General features: G+C 37.1%; 1 protein-coding gene across 6 annotated transcripts in view; it reads left to right on the top strand.

The window, feature by feature from the left end:
* The window catches only part of Hmgs (hydroxymethylglutaryl-CoA synthase), a 43920-nt gene that overhangs the window by 14437 nt on the left and 12244 nt on the right, over nucleotides 1-17239 (top strand). The window contains exon 1 of one of the 6 annotated variants that reach the window (XM_067776298.1): nucleotides 14766-14912. The exons of 2 other annotated variants lie outside the window; for them this stretch is intronic. The gene's annotated coding sequence lies outside the window, so the exon portion shown is untranslated. Of the gene's footprint in view, nucleotides 1-14765; nucleotides 15024-17239 lie in introns of those variants that run through there. 3 more of the 6 variants (XM_067776297.1, XM_067776299.1, XM_067776295.1) reach the window with 3 other exon arrangements.

Genomic DNA, 17239 nt, shown 5'->3' with positions numbered 1-17239 from the left:
CAACAGGTTTTGGGGGAAATAATTAATTTTCTACTAAATGTTTCGCGAATTGATAGAGAGTTATGTTGGTTTGCTCATTCTTGCACAATTTGTTTGAAAAATGTCGTACGTCAGAATTTTATTCAATAATACACTATCTCGAAATTTGCTTCAAAAACTCCCTATCTGAGCATAAGGTCAATGCATTTTGACATGAGAGGAAGTTAATGAAAAGCATTCTGAGATAAGGCGTTTTTCAACCTAATTCTGAAAATGTGAAATATTTGAAAAATATTTTGAGGTAGGACGATTTCGAACTGGCAGCCGACATGGGGCGATACTCTACTCAGCAGCCGCAATGAAATGACAAAAATAAATAAAAGAAAATGGCTTATTATTTTAGAACTTTATATTCCGGCCTTAGCTAAGAGTTAAGCTGTTGTGCGGTCCTGCTACACAGGGCGTATTTACCTTTTTAATCATTTCGGAAAACTCTTTTCCGTTTGAGTGTTCATGGAAGTGAGCGATGAATTTTAAATTGGTTTAGGTTTCGTTATGTTCATAGATTTACGAAAGTATACGATTCCTTGGTGTCCGTACTTTTCATAAAATTACCTATGTGCAGCTTTAAATTAAGCGTGGACAGTGATAGCAGATGTATGAAGGGCGGGTTGGAGAAGGAAACGAAGGAGCACGTTTTGTGCTCATGCTCTGCGCTTCTCAGGCTAAGGCAAGGCTCCAGCTTTTAGGATTGATACAGCTTTCAGATCTAGAAGCAGCAAGTGGCGTAGGTCCTAGAAAGCTTCTAGTATTTGAGAAGAGGACGGAGCTAGTTTATAACATAGGTCCTAGTTTTTTGATAGGGTTTTTTGAGTTTGGTCGTTAAATAAACTCGGGTAACACTTCGGACTCATTCAGTCAATGTGAGGTCCTCATGGACCGCTCAGTTCAACCTAACCTTACCTATGCCCAGTCACACTACTAGATCATGGCATAGTTACCAAATACATCATAAAATTAAAAAAATTGTTCTACGAAATTGTGCAGTTCAGTACTTATCGGGTATTTGTAAACTGATTGCCTCCTATTTCTACTACTAATATTTTTCGAAAAATCGCAAAGAAACAACACACTTAACGAATGCCAATTCGATTTGGGAGCAAGATGGCTGCAATTGTCAAAAAAATTTTCAGCCGAGCAAACCTCTTGTGATTGAATCATGGTTTTTAATTTACTTTGTTTTTCCGGCTTTCGGTGCTGAGTGAATAAAACCACAAGTTTTCGTTTTTCAACCGATATATTTCGGTTACTCCACGGTAACTGTCTTTAAGGCGACTGTTGACAAATCGTCGGTCCAATGTCAAAGTCACGAATGTGCATATTTGATTTTTTGAGAAAAACGCGTAAGACATTGTTAAAATTAGAGATTTAATTAATAGAGATTTAATTTTGTATTTTTCAACCACTATTGGAAGGTTTACTTTTTTAAACCACTAAGTAATGTTAATTGAAAAATGATTTTTTAATTTTTTTGTTCAAAAAAGTGCACATTTATTGTTTTGGCTTTGCAAAATTTTAAATACATATATATAATATTTCGTTAAAATAAAAATGGCACATTCGTGACTTTGGCATTGTACCGACGAAATATAAAACATTAACAAATTAACAAAAAAAAATGTTTATAAAATATTTGTCTACAAATTTTTATACTCAGCTGAGCAGAGCTCACAGAGTATATTAACTTTGTTCGCATAACAGTACCCCGTAATGGCATAAACTAATCGAGATAGATGTAGACTTCTAATATCAAAATGATCTGGGCGAAAAAAGAAATTTATTTAGCCATGTCCGTCCGCCTGTCCGTAAACACGATAACTTGAGTAAATTTTGAGGTATCTTGATGAAATTTGGTATGTAGGTTCCTGCGCACTCATCTCAGATCGCTATATAAAATGAACGAAATCGGACTATAACCACACCCACTTCTTCGATATCGAAAATTTCGAAAAATCCAAAAAGTGCGATAATTCATTACCAAAGACGGATAAAGCGATGAAACTTGCTAGGTGGGTTGACCTTATGACGTCGAATAGAAAATTAGTAAAGTTTCGGACAATGGGCGTCGCACCGCCCACTTTTGAAAGAAGGTAATTTGAAAGTTTTGCAAGCCGTAATTTAGCAGTCGTTGAAGATAACATGATGAAATTTGGCAGAAACGTTACTACTATTACTATATATGTGCTAAATAAAAATCAGCAAAATCGGATGAAGAACACGCCCACTTTAAAAAAAAAATTTTTTTAAAGTCAAATTTCAAGAAAAAATTGATTATCTTACAGTATATAAGTAAATTATGTCTACATTCAACTCCAGTAATTATATGGTGCAACAAAATACAAAAATAAAAAAAAAATTTCAAAATGGGCTCCGGCCTTTTTCATTTAATTAGTCTAGAATACGTTTAATGCCATAAGTCGAACAAAAATTAACCAATCCTAGTGAAATTTGGTAGGAGCATAGATTCTATGACGATAATTGTTTCCTGTGAAAATGGGCGAAATCGGTTGAAGCTACGCCCAGTTTTTATACACAGTCGACCGTCTGTCCTTCCGCTCGGCCGTTAACACGATAACTTGCGCAAAAAAACGATATATCTCAACTAAACTTAGTTCACGTAGTTATCTGAACTCACTATATCTTGGCATAAAAAATGGCCGAAATCCGACTATGACCACGCCCACTTTTTCGATACCGAAAATTACGAAAAATGAAAAAAAGCCATAATTCTATACCAAATATGAAAAAAGGGATGAAACATTGTAATTCGATTGGTTTATTGACGCAAAATATAACTTTAGAAAAAACTTTGTAAAATGGGTGTGACAGCTCCCATATTAAGTAGAATAAAATGAAATAGTTCTGCAAGGCGGTATCAAAATCCCTTGGAATCTTGACAGGAAAACTGTTCGTGGTATTACATATATAATTAAATTAACGGTACCCAACAGATAATGTTCTGGGTCACCCTGGTCCACATTTTGGTCGATATCTCGAAAACGCCTTCACATGTACAACTAAGGGTCACTCCCTTTTAAAACCCTCGTTAATACCTTTAATTTGATACCCATATCGTACAAACACATTCTAGAGTCACCCCTGGTCCACCTTTATGGCGATATCTCGAAAAGACGACCACCTATAGAACTAAGGCCCACTACCTTTTAAAATACTCATTAGCGCCTTTCATTTGATTCCCATATCGTAAATGCACATTCTAGAGTCACCCCTGTTCCACCTTTATGGCGATATCCCGAAATGGCGTCCACCTATAGATCTATGGCCCACTCCCTCATAAAATACTCTTTAATGCCTTTCATTTGATACACATGTCATACAATCACATTCCAGGATTACCGTAGGTTCATTTTCCTACATGGTGATTTTCGCTTATAAGTAATATATATATATATATTATATTGTTACGAATATTAGCAAAACTGAGGAGTGCTGCCATCTCCAGGCCGATGCTAAGCAGTGACGTGAATTCACATCAATAATTCAATCATTATGTATCTACATAAACGAATCAATATTTGCGTCTACACATATGTACACATTCCGACGAGCAACATTTTCATACAAGGCAGCGAGAGATGAGATGTCACACACCGATGAATTTACTTATACGCTTATGTGTGTGCGGGAGACTGTAAACTACAAACACATGCATATATCTTATCTGAGTTGTCACAAGAGAGAGCAATAATTTGTGCACGTAGTTGGGGCTGGCGATTTTGTAGCCGAAACAACTAGTAACTTCTGGAAATCGAAGAGCCTAGAAGTATGCAGCGTAAACTATAAAAGCGGTGCAGGCGAGTAAGAAGGAATTCAGTTTGATTTGAGTTGTCAAGCAGTTGCGATTAAGACGATATCTAGCAATAGCAGTATAGTAGAGTTTCGTTGAGCTATCAATCAGTGTGGTTATTAAGCAAGCTATTCGTTGCACAGTTTGTTATTGTGAAGTACTTTAATAAAGGCCATTTTGCATTATTACAAATTTGAGTTATTTATTCATCAGTTTAGTGATTCGAACTTAGCAGAGGATTGCAAATAAGAGGATTTGCAGCAAATTCGTTACAATTGGTGTCAGAAGAGGAATTGTTGAATAAATTCCAGAGGACAACAAGGACATGGCAAAGTTCAGTGAATTGAAGATCCAGCAACTAAAGAAGGAGTTGGAGAGCCGTGGATTGAATACAAGCGGCGTTAAACTCGAACTTCAGGCACGGCTACGAGAAGCAATGGAAGCAGAAGGAATCGATGTGGACGAGTATGTCTTTTATCCTGATGAGGACGAGACAACAGCAAAAATTGAAGAGAAAAATGAAACACCGCAGACAATGGCGAACACAGACCTAAACATGATGTTGGCTGCAATATCGGCACAAATGTCCGAAATGTCATCACAAATATCTACCAACATGTCATCACAGATGGAATCCCAACTGGAATCGCAAAAGACAGAAATAACATCTCAACTGTCATCACAGATGGAATCCCAAGAGACACGTATAACATCAAAGATGTCACCTCAGCTGGAATCGCAGGAGAACCGTATAACAGCGAAGATTGAAGCACAAGAGGCACGGATATCCGAAATGTCGGCGCAAATTTCAGCACAGATATCATCGCAGATCTCCGCTCAACTGGAAGAGCAAGAAGAACGTATTTCCTCGAAGTTGGAGGCGCAAGATACAAAAATTTTACAGTTTGAAGAAAAAATCGAGGCCGAGGTGGATGCTTTGAGAGGACGTATCGAGCAGTTGCAACTAAATCGCCCAGCAGTTTCAACGAGTAATCCAAAGGTAAAAACACCATCCTTTGACGGTTCTGTTCCTTTCCAGGTCTTTAAGCTACAGTTTGAGAAGACCGCAGCAGTGAACAACTGGAATGTGGAAGATAAAGTTGCCGCACTCTTCGTAGCATTGAAAGGACCAGCTGCCGAAATCTTACAGACTATTCCAGAGTACGAACGGAACAGTTATGACGCATTGATGGCTGCTGTAGAACGGCGATACGGAAGCGAACACAGGAAACAGATATTTCAAATAGAATTGCAAAACCGCTACCAAAAAGCTAACGAGACTTTGCAGGAGTTTGCTTCGGACATTGAAAGATTGGCTCATCTTGCAAATGCGGATGCACCCGTGGAATACACGGAAAGAGTGAAGATTCAGAGCTTTATAAATGGCATACGGGACGTCGAAACGAAGCGAGCCACATACGCGAACCCAAAGCAAACATTTTCTGAAACGGTATCCCATGCATTGACCCAGGAAACGGCGTCATTATTGAGTAAACCAGCATACAAAGCTCATCGTGTGGAAGTAGAAAGGCCGGAGTGGGTAGACACAATTTTGGAAGCACTGAAGGGATCTCAACAGAAGAATGCCGGAGTTATTAAATGTTTCAAGTGCGGCAACCCAGGTCACATTGCACGTCATTGCGATCTTGGTCCTAATAGTTCCAACAATGTGGGTGGCCGTAAACGCAAAGCTGGCGGAAATGAGCAAGAGCGTGTCGAATGTAAAGAACGAAAACTTGCTCCGGCTGTTGAATGTCCTGTGATATCTGTGTCGCAAATCGGAAGGAAATCAAGCAGTCTTACCGTCAGAGGGAATGTGGATGGTAAAGAGCGTGTACTGACTGTAGATACGGGGGCATCTCATTCCTTGATTCGATCTGATTTGGTCTACAGGAGAGTAAAGTCATTACCTGGAGCAAGGTTGCGTACGGTAACAGGCGAATATAATCAAGTCCAAGGCGAAGTGGTATGTGAGGTATTAATTGGAAAAGTCATGGTTCTACACAAATTCGTTGTGGCGGAGATCGTTGATGAAGTCATATTGGGAGTGGACTTCTTGGTTGACCATGACGTCAGGATCGATATGCGGAGGAAAATTATGCGCTATAAGAACCAGGACATACCACTTAACTTTAGTTTGGAAAAAGGGTTCAGCAGTAATCGGGTACTGGTGGAAAAGACTCAACAAAGACCACGAAAGTCAAAGGCAAAGGTTGATAGATCGAATGGGCCAAATAAATCAAAATCAAAAGTACCTGCGAGAGAAACACTGGCATTGACAAAACCTAAAAGACGCAGGAAAACGAAGCAACGAATTTCCGAGAAAGAATGCGAGGGTAGTTTCAAGCCGGAGCGCACTACTCTTGTGAAATGTGGGAACGATACCGATTATGCAAAGCAAATCCGTCCAGCGCAAGCTCTACGAAGTGGTTCATTGACCAAACAACAGAGTGTGAAGGAACGGCCCAGGGTAATGAGTAGTAAGATGAAACACTGGCATGACAAGAACTCTAATTCGGAAGGTTTCTTGGCGGGAGATTTGGTACTGTTAAACAACCCTCACCGGCGGAAAGGTGTTCCAGCCAAATTTCGGTGCAGTTGGGAAGGCCCGTACAAAGTTGTGAAGAAGATCAGTGATACCATCTACCGCATACAAACCACTGGGAAACCACGGATTAGAAGGGTGGTACATTTGGAGATGCTAGCGGCGTTTAGATTGGGAGATTTGTCTGATCGGGACGATCAGACTTAGGTGGAGGGCAGTGTTACGAATATTAGCAAAACTGAGGAGTGCTGCCATCTCCAGGCCGATGCTAAGCAGTGACGTGAATTCACATCAATAATTCAATCATTATGTATCTACATAAACGAATCAATATTTGCGTCTACACATATGTACACATTCCGACGAGCAACATTTACATACAAGGCAGCGAGAGATGAGATGTCACACACCGATGAATTTACTTATACGCTTATGTGTGTGCGGGAGACTGTAAACTACAAACACATGCATATATCTTATCTGAGTTGTCATAAGAGAGAGCAATAATTTGTGCGCGTAGTTGTGGCTGGCGATTTTGTAGCCGAAACAACTAGTAACTTCTGGAAATCGAAGAGCCTAGAAGTATGCAGCGTAAACTATAAAAGCGGTGCAGGCGAGTAAGAAGGAATTCAGTTTGATTTGAGTTGTCAAGCAGTTGCGATTAATACGATATCTAGCAATAGCAGTATAGTAGAGTTTCATTGAGCTATCAATCAGTGTGGTTATTAAGCAAGCTATTCGTTGCACAGTTTGTTATTGTGAAGTACTTTAATAAAGGCCATTTTGCATTATTACAAATTTGAGTTATTTATTCAACAGTTTAGTGATTCGAACTTAGCAGAGGATTGCAAATAAGAGGATTTGCAGCAAATTCGTTACAATATATATGTAATGTTACACCCGAACTTAGCCTTCCTTACTTGTTTTTTTAATTGACACACATTTATTGCGTCTTTACCGTGTGACGTGGAGCTGTATACTGTCTGGTTTTTATAAGTGAGCGCAGTTTACATTGTCAGTTTTGTATTTCAGTCTAATGGTTGTCGGTGTGCTTATGATATGTATCATCTCAAGAGTAAAAGCCTTCCGCGATTTACAACCAGATTGACTGAATTTTGTGTGTGTTAGTGCAGTCGGGTGGCTTCGTGACACACGTATTTGTTGTCGGCTACACGTTGATGAAAATCAAAAATTTTTGATTTTTTCATTTGACGCTAGCTTATTTGATAGTCGCGGGGTGTGATTGACAAAACGCAGTGTTGTATTTAGTTTGTGTCGACATTCAAAATGAACAAGTGCGCGGAAGAACAGCAATTCATATTAAAATTTATTGAAAATTATCAATGTTTACCAGCTTTATCGAATGTAAAGCTTTTATTATTATTTAATAAAATTTTTTTATTATTTACTAAAACTGCTGCAGTTGCAAGTAAAAAAAAGTCATCATCCGATGACGACATATTCACGTCCGAACGCTACGGTTTCTCAATGCAAATGTCGATTGATGGCTTTTTATTTGATAGTCGCGGGGCAAGCGTCAAATACCCGACACGCACACATACAAAAATTCAGTCAATCCGGTTGTAAATCGCGGAAGGCTTTAAGGCGCTTTGTGTATTGTTGTTCCTGTTTGAGAATTTCTGTTTTATTGAAATTCGGTGCGCAGCCGCTGCAGTGGGCCATGACTCAAAAAAAATTTTTTTTTTGAAAAATATTTAGAAATTTTTTTTTGTTAATTTGCTAATGTTTTATACATATTTGTCAACAGTCGCCCTGAAGACGGTTACCGTTGAGTAACCAAAATATATCGGTTAAAAAACGAAACCTTGTGGTTTTATTCACCAGGGACCTTAAGCCGGAAAAAGAAAATAAATCAAAATAATAATTATTAAAATAAATTAATTTAAAAATATATTAACGGAATTCTCTCAGTCTAGGAAACGTAGTAAACTTAGAAAATGTTCCACGTTTTTTAGACCAAATGCATTTATACCAAAAATTAAATATAAAATTTATTTTTTATGAGTTCAAAAAGTTTACAAAACTGCAATCAAAGGGGATATATATAATAAGAGACGTCACTCGTTACTTTGCGTAATGTTTTTGGTTAGGATAATCGTAGGTTTTTTTTTTTTTGAGAGATGTGGATAAATGTCTTCTATACATTTCGTGGGGTATTTGTGTTTATTTGTCCGACTGTATTTAATTAATTAATTAATTCTCTTTCCAAAAATCACATTTGCATAAGGTGCCTACACGGCGTGGATAAATGCGAGACAATTAAAAATATCCCTCACAGAAAACATTATACTATGTTCAAACCGAAAAATAAATTGAGGCAATTTCGATTTAAATTGAGCGGTGTTCATACAACTCAATTTAGCTTACACAATAGTAATTTGATAGCTTGCTGGCTTATCTCTACAATAACAACATCACTTTGTTGAGACTGTCAAAATGTGCGTGTTGGTATTAGGCGAATGGAATGAAATGAAAATATAAAACTTTGAAATTTTTGTGAGTTGTAAGAAAATGTGTTCAATGTTTTGGTTTCATTTTGAGTTTGCCATCCTCTTTTGACAATCCCTACTCCAGTGAAATGAAAAAAATAATATCAGCTGATGAAATAAGCCAACCATATAGTTCAGCCATGCGTAACTCGTTTAAATCTACTCAATAAACACACTTTACAAGGTTGCATTTGCAGTTTGAAAAAATTTATTACGCAATCTTTTTTAAATTGGCAATTTATTATTACAATTTATTATATGATAAATTGCGTAATAAATTGCCCAAATGGTATAAATTGCCAATTTGGTGTGTGTTTGTACATAGTATTAGACATAATTTTTTTTGATTTCCAGCGAGTTACTCGCCACTCGGGTGACTCTTATTTATTTATCCTCTTTGGTACAATACCATATTCTTTGCCATTCTTCTTCTTCTTGTAGCAGTGGTTCGTCCCATCAAATGGTGCGACCAATCACAAATTTCCATCGATATACTTTAATGGCAGCCCAAAGAAACTTTCGGTTTAGATTGGGTTGCATGAAAGAGACATAGGTATTAGAGGCGCGGGTTCCAAATTACACTTGATGGTTGGTGAAATGTGGAGACTTATTACATGCAGGAGATACGAGGTTTGGCAAGTAAGTTTCGGGAAATTGTCAATAAAAAACAAGTAAATGACGTTTTAGGAAAAATTTTACTATCGACCTTCATAAAAGACTCCCTCTAACTCTACACAATTCCAACGTTGCTCTCATGACTGGAAGCACCCTTGGTATTTCTCCGAAGGAAGCCCGTTTAGCACCATTATGAGTGGTGGGCTTTTTGGTTCAATCCGAACTTTATTTCAGTAGTAATGGCAATTAGTGTGATGGCGATGTTGTGTACATAATTTTCGAAAGCCACGCTGATGGTTAACAAGCCGCAGGTTTGCGGTGAAGTTGGGGAGCCCAGCGGCTTAATTCCATATCTTTGCTTTCAAGTCTGCGCAACAAAAAAAGTATCACTCCCCCAAAAATTGTTTTAAATTTCCATTTTCAATTTAACCCATATGGCAAGGTTAGTCGGAATGTATCCAAACAATTAGACTTCGAAAAATTTTCGCCAAAAGTTTCCAAATGAGGATCACTTTATGTCTTGTTTATTATTGTTATTGTTGGATTGTTGGGATATAGCGCTATGTCGGCTGCCATTTCGACAGCACCCAATCTCAGAAAATTTTTCAAAAATGCCCTTATTTAAAGTTTGTATCAAAAACGACCTATATGATTATAAACATAATAAATGTTGATGATTTTTGATATTAAATAAACGGCAAATATCGACTGATTGTCTCTTTGAAAGTGACTGCCCGATTTATCTTAATTTTTTTTTAAATTATGCAAGACTCACTTGCTCATCAACTTGTAAACTGCCGCTTACGCACAGTTATGTAGTAGCTGGTCATCTGTAAGATCATGGAATGTTTTCTCAAAAATTGATCGTTCGATCTCAAGCAGCCACTCATTACGCACAATGCAGCAGAGAAAGTTTAACACTTGATTTCGTTTTACTTACTTTGCTTACATATCCACTTGTTTACATGCATCCCAGCGAACATAACATAAACAAATGTTCAAATGATTGAAAAAATGTAAATTCTCCGAATATTAAATCGAATTTGCCCATGTGGTCTCTGCATTTTGCACCCGAGTTGCTCACGGTACCCAGACTACATGATAAAATTGTGCAGTAGCTGGCATTCAGGCGCATTTGTGGCTACCTATCCAGCAGTACCACCACACCGCATTTCAGTCCACGTTACCGCTAGAATACGAAGTTGGTAGTTTCGTTAGCAGCAGGGGCGTAGCGACAGGCCGGGAGGGGGTTTGGGGGTTAAACCCCCCCCCCCCCCCCCCCCTTGCCTCAGGATAATTTGATTTTTTAGGTCGTTACAATTCAAATATTTGACGTTTTTATGTCTATATTAATAAATTTCTTTATAATTCTGCTACGTATTTACTTTGTTGGTGATATTATATTTTTAATATGCAAGCATATGTATGTACGAAGTGAACACTTATATTTTAATCATATTCTGTTTCATAATAATTCTGCAATTGAAAGCTATAAAATCTGCAGAATTTCAAACTTCAATTGTTGTCAGCACCGCGATTTTGTTACTCTGCCGTTGAATCAGCAGTTTCAAGAAAAGAAAATCGATATGAAAAAAGCCATACGACTTTGCGATTTAGTACACGAAGAGCTCAAAGATATGCGTAGATCAGCTGGCGAGAAGTTCAAGAATATGTACCAGACAGTTGAAGTAGTATGCTCTTCTAATGAAATCCCTATTATTTTGCCTAGAAAAAGTGCTCAAACAAACGCGGAGGATCACTACCGTATACAAATTTGTATCCCATTTCTAGACTCAGCAATCCAGAATTTGGAATTACAAAATTTTTGAACCACAAAGAACTTCTGATGTCTTTTGACGCATTGCTTTCAAATGATGTCAACGACGTTCAAGCAAAAAATTTAATTTCTCGATATGCAAAAGTTTTGCATTGTCGTGGTAATGAAAATATTGGCATGTCTGAAATAAAACTTTGGCAAGGCCTTCTGAAATATCTTTATGCCCAAAAATCAGAAAAAAGTTGGAATGCTCACGATTTATTGGAGGTAAGTTGGTACATTAACAACACAGTCCAGGGATACACGGAAAAAACACTAATGTGTTTTTTACATTTAAAAAAATGTAATATTCAGTTTATTTTTTCATGTAAACTTCAAATTATTTTGAATGTGAAATTTACATTGAAAAAAAATGCAAAGTTTACATTATTTTTCCTGTAAATCTAGCATCTTTTCGATGCAAATTTTAAATTTAAATAATGTTAAATTTACAGCATTTTTTTGTAGTACACATTTCCTATTTTGAAATATAATGCAAATTTGACATTATTTTCCATAAGGAAAACACATTATTATAATGTAATATCTATTTTTATGTCAAAAACATATTTCAAAAATGTAAAATTCAAATTATTTGATAAATGAAAAAATAATGTGTTTTTCACATTTTAAAATGTAAAAAACACATTAGTGTTTTTTCCATGTAGATATGACTTTTTTAAATAAAATTTTTTCTATTCGATCAGTTTCTTTCTTTTGAATTTTATATACGTATACGTAAGACCTCATGCATAGGCTCAAAAGGCATGAATTCTACTTATTCCTGAAGAAGGTACTTCGGTGTTTTTTTATCAATTTATCTATGATTAATATTACAGGAATGCGATTCTGTGGCTTTCCCTAATGTTCACATGTTGTTGAAAATCTTGTGTACGCTTCCAGTAACAACGGCAACGAACGAGAAATCTTTTTCAACTCTTAGGCTGATTAAAAACTGTTTGAGAAATACGATGAGTGAAAATCGATTGAATGGCTGTGCATCACTAAGCATGCACCGTGATCAAATTGTTACCGTTGATGAAGTTTTAGATGAAATGGCAAAGAAAAGCCGACGCATGCGCTTGAGTTTTTAATGTAACCTTTTTCATATAATATTCTAAATACACGTACTTTAATGTTAAAGCTAAAGACAACATTTTTTTATTTATTTAACTGAAAAAAAAAAACATTTTTTTTAACCCCCCACAGCATTTTTCTGGCTACGCCCCTGGTTAGCAGCAATAAAAAATTATTGTTACCAACACAGAAGAGCCTCATTAGTAGCACGTTTGAACAGTATTTATGTATTTCGATTGAATGTTTTAAATTATTATAGCTTTTACACCCTTCATGAAAATGAAATGGTATAGGTTTCTTCCGATTCTCGAAAATTGTAAGTCCTTATAGGAGATGATATCACAACAAAACCAACAAATAAGTATACGGAAATGATCAGGATGACGAGTCGATCCACAGTGGCCGCTTGTATTTACCTGAGCGACTGGGAATTTTTCCCGAACAAGGACTGTAATTTCAGTATAACCCCATTTAATTTGCTGCAGCCCTCCCTTAAATTGTCATCCTCCCAGTAGATCCTTGCAGCGTGACTACTTCACATTCTCCTGCTCCGGGAAGGTATTGAGCCCAAAACGGAACCTAATCCCGGTCCAGAGAAATAGATTTGCTTGCGTGTGCCAGCTACGAATATTTTTAGGTCGGTCACACTCTTGCCAGTGAGTCACGTGCAAAGAATGATTGCATCACACTGAGTATTTTGGTCTAGATCCCAAAATTCGTCGACCCCGTCACTCTTACAAATCTTTTGTGGCACCTTGCTGCTCACGCCTAACGGCGTCCCGTGGTCTGCGCCTTAGCAACCGGAGATAGTCGACTTTATGAAGCGGCGCAATATCCGTATTGCTGCGATCCAAGAGCCTAATCTTACGGCAAGATCTGCTTTGCAGACCTGCTCTGGAGAAAAGATCGTGAGAGGAGAAATGGGAAGAAGATATAATCCATTTAATCGCGGCATTGACCGCAGGGACAGAGTTCTGGAATGTCAAGGTACATCTGTACAGTCAAGTGATGCAAATATAGATATTATCAACATCTCCCTCCTGTTACCTGCTGTCCCAGTGGATACTGCCCTGACACACTACTCACTGGTGAAAATCGTATTTTTGTGGGCGAGTTCAATGCCCACCACGATCTATGACATTCTGATTTACGAGCAGACAGCAGGGGTTAGATACTTGAGCGGCCCTCTGCACGATAAACGGAGACACCCCCACGCGTATGGTAAGAAGCTGTCATAGTTCGCCAGACATCTTCATTATAAGCGCTAGACTTGCTAACTGCGTGAACTGGCAGCTGACAGATGGTATCATTGGCATCCAACACCTACCCATACTCATCTCGCTCGAGCGATCTGCCGAATTCATTACTTCAAAGAAACGCATTTTCATATATTTATTTATTTATTTTTATTTATTTATTTATTTAATTTAATTTCAAAAATAGTCTAATGTTCTTACAGACTTCTTGAGTTTGTACTTAAAAATACAGACCTTAGCAATACAATCAAAAAATTATTACATTTAACAAAGATTTGAAGGTGGTCTTTGGCAAAGAAAAGTCAATGGCCAAAGAATTTGAGATAGTATTGAACTCCCTCAGTGCTCTAAAAATGGGAGCGTTAGAGGCATAGAGGGTCCGGGCGCAATCAATATAAAACATATCCCAATTTCGAAGTGATCTAGAGGGTATATGGAGACAAATACTATACTCCAAAAATAAGGGACTTAAGCCAATGCAACAGATAGCTTGTAACATCTAAACCCAAAAAATTAAATAAGGGGTGCCACGGAGTGGTGTTCCATCCCCGGTTGTGTTTAACTTCTATATATCGAAGCACCCTTCGCCATCAGAAGGAGTTACCATTGTATCCTCGTTTGCTGCCACGATTGTGGGGAGTAGAAATGAAATGCTTAAGAAACAAATTTGTTTGAAAAAAATCAACCAGATTGGTCAAATATATAAAATATGTCCTCTACAGCGAATTGTTCCGATTTTATAAGTTTTTGAAGTTTCATCAGATGATTGTTTAGCTCCATTCATTAAAGGTATGAGACCATCGCCACAGTCGAAGACAGTCCCGCCCTTACTTGTTTATGTTGTTGTTATTTTTTTGATTTACATTGTAATCTTCTTGTTGTTCCTCTCTACCTTAAAATAAATATTCATTCATGTTTTAGTATGTTAGCGGGGCGAGACTACCTGCAATAGCAACAAACTCTCCCTCCGTTGACCGTTAGGCTCTTGGCATTGACGGCGTTGGCTTTTGATTCGTTGTCGCTCCACTGACGAACTTTGTATTTTGCTTAATCGCCGGCTAATGGCTCTTCTTCTTTATTAAGTATATCGGGTATCGCTTGGCGCGCATAACGCTTTTGACTTTTGTATGCTCAAGTGGTATTCCCAAAGTTTTTAAATTTCAGTTTTTCATTTCACTTTGCACCGTCTGGTTTTTCTTTGCTTTGGTGTGTTTTGAACACTGAAAAATAAACAACAACAATAACAGTTAAGATTTAGCGCTGGCATTCGGATATTTTTATGGTTTGTATGTTAAATTCGTACAAAAAAATCGTCTTTCGAACAGGTGAAAGTTGTGCGTGTGTTAAATATTTCGTTGTGAGTATTCCGTCTTGTATGTGCGTAGCAGATCATGAAGAAATGACTTAAAATTATTTACGTTTTCAGTTTCAAGTTTTAACAAAAAAGCATAAAATATGTCGAAGTAAAATTATTTGTGTTTGTTTTATAAATTATTTTGATATAATTAAGGTTTTGTACATGTAATTGAGAATAAACAGTGTTGTGCAATATTATGGCAGCATAAGTTATTTAAAGTTTAACTATTGAATCATGTAAATATTAAAATTTTAAACTACTCCCGTTATAAGTACGGTCAGTGATGAAGTCCTCGTTTAATAGTTTTGTTTTAATATATTTTTTTAATTTCGTTCGTTTAAATTCCGCTATATTTTTTTTCTCGAAAACTGAATGCTCTTTATTACTTACTAAAACTGTTTAAACGGTTATTGCCGTCCAACAAGACGCGTCAGTCGCTTCGCCGTCTGCCGAGCTGTCATGAGGTGCAGTGATCGATTTTCTGGATTCTTATTTAGCTTGACTCTGTGTAGCGTTGTTTACGAATTTTGTAATTGATATTTAAGTAAAGCTACAAGCTGGAAACTTGGAATATAGTTCAAAACGCGATGACAGTGAAAATGAAAAGAAAAAACTCCGCTAGGTGGCGCATGGATCGAGATATTCAAAAAAACGTATTTGTGGTTCGATTTGGCTCATATTTGGAACACATATTATATACATGAATAGAAAGCGACATATGAAAAAATTGGTCTCCAGGTGGCGCATGGATCGATATATTCAAAAACTTCATATTTGTAGTCCGATTTGGCTTATGTTTGGAACACATGGAACACATTATCATTAGATCTACTTCGGTTTCGAAAAACATTTCTATCGAACATTTCCAGAGCTGCCTCCTCTGATGGTATCATGGCCAATTTCTTTGGTACTATAAGCAGGACGACTAAGATAAGTGACGTTTAGAGCATGATCTTCGCGTGCCGAGACAGAACTTTACTTTCCAATTCTGTCCAAAATAGCATTTGTTGGCAGGAATGATTCTTCCCTGGATTTCAAAGCGGGTGTTGTTGTCTGTATTAATGCCGATTCCCGAATAAACGAAGCCCTTTAACATTTCGAAATTATGACTGCCAACAGGGGCGTGGTTGCCAAAGCGCAAATGCGCTGATTCTCTATTGAACGACAACAGGTATTTCGCCTTTTCCTTACTCACCATCAAGCCCATCTTTTCCGCTTCTTTTTTCGCTATCTGTAGCATGAAATATACTTGCGTTACCGAGGGACAGAAGTTTGTTTTCACAGTTCGCCTTTGGAATCATAGATGACTTGATACGAAACATTTGTTTACGCCTCATTTTTTTCGCTCTCACGAGGGATTTATCTCAAATTTGTGCTGGCAACAATCACAGATAAATACCTCGCGCCAGCTGAAGCGGGTGCCAAAACAAAAAATCTGCCAGCTAAAACGAAAAACGGGCCAAAACTTTCGGTAAACTTCAGTTTTACCTATAACTGTAGAAATGCGTTCAAAAATTATGGGGAAAAAGGATAGAAATTCTTGTTTTAGTGTAAATATTATTAGTTCGAAGGCGGAGGGTAAATATTATTTTCTATTCAAAAGTTATCACTAAAAACAGGTTTTTTAAATATGAAATCCCGATGCAACCAGTGCATTTTGATCACAGAACCTGGAACGTCAGACATGTAAGATAAGCCCCATCCCCTACATGATGTTAACTATTATATCCTAGGTCCGACTTACTCAAATTTCAAAAGATTATTTGGTTTTCACTGTGAGTTAAATGCGTTACAATATTTGACTAATTAATTTAATTTATATTTGTTTATATTTAACTCTAACTAGTCGTATTATTGTAAAATAAGTTTAAAGAAATTAACATTTTTCGACTATCATATTATTAAATGATTGAAACTATAAAATCGCCGAAATGTATGACAAAAATCCCCATATTCAGACAGCGCTTTCTCGAATTAAAGAGTCGCAAATCCATTCATCTATGTTTGGAATAATCTACCAATAGCGATTAGTGGTTTGTAAAACACAATCCGGTTCAAACACGAAGCTATGCAACACTTTGCCAAATAATTTGTTATAAACTTCAGCTTAGTTATCTACTTAACTGGTTAAGGATTATTTTGCTCTTGAGTATTTGTATGTGTTGTGTAAAATTATCACTTATTAACCAAGTAACCCGATATGAAGCCTAACATGA

This window comes from Eurosta solidaginis, chromosome 3 (assembly GCF_040869045.1).
Source record: "Eurosta solidaginis isolate ZX-2024a chromosome 3, ASM4086904v1, whole genome shotgun sequence".
Lineage (NCBI taxonomy): Eukaryota > Metazoa > Arthropoda > Insecta > Diptera > Tephritidae > Eurosta > Eurosta solidaginis.
Note: the sequence above shows the minus strand (reverse complement) of the source record. Positions and strands in the feature narration are given on the sequence as shown.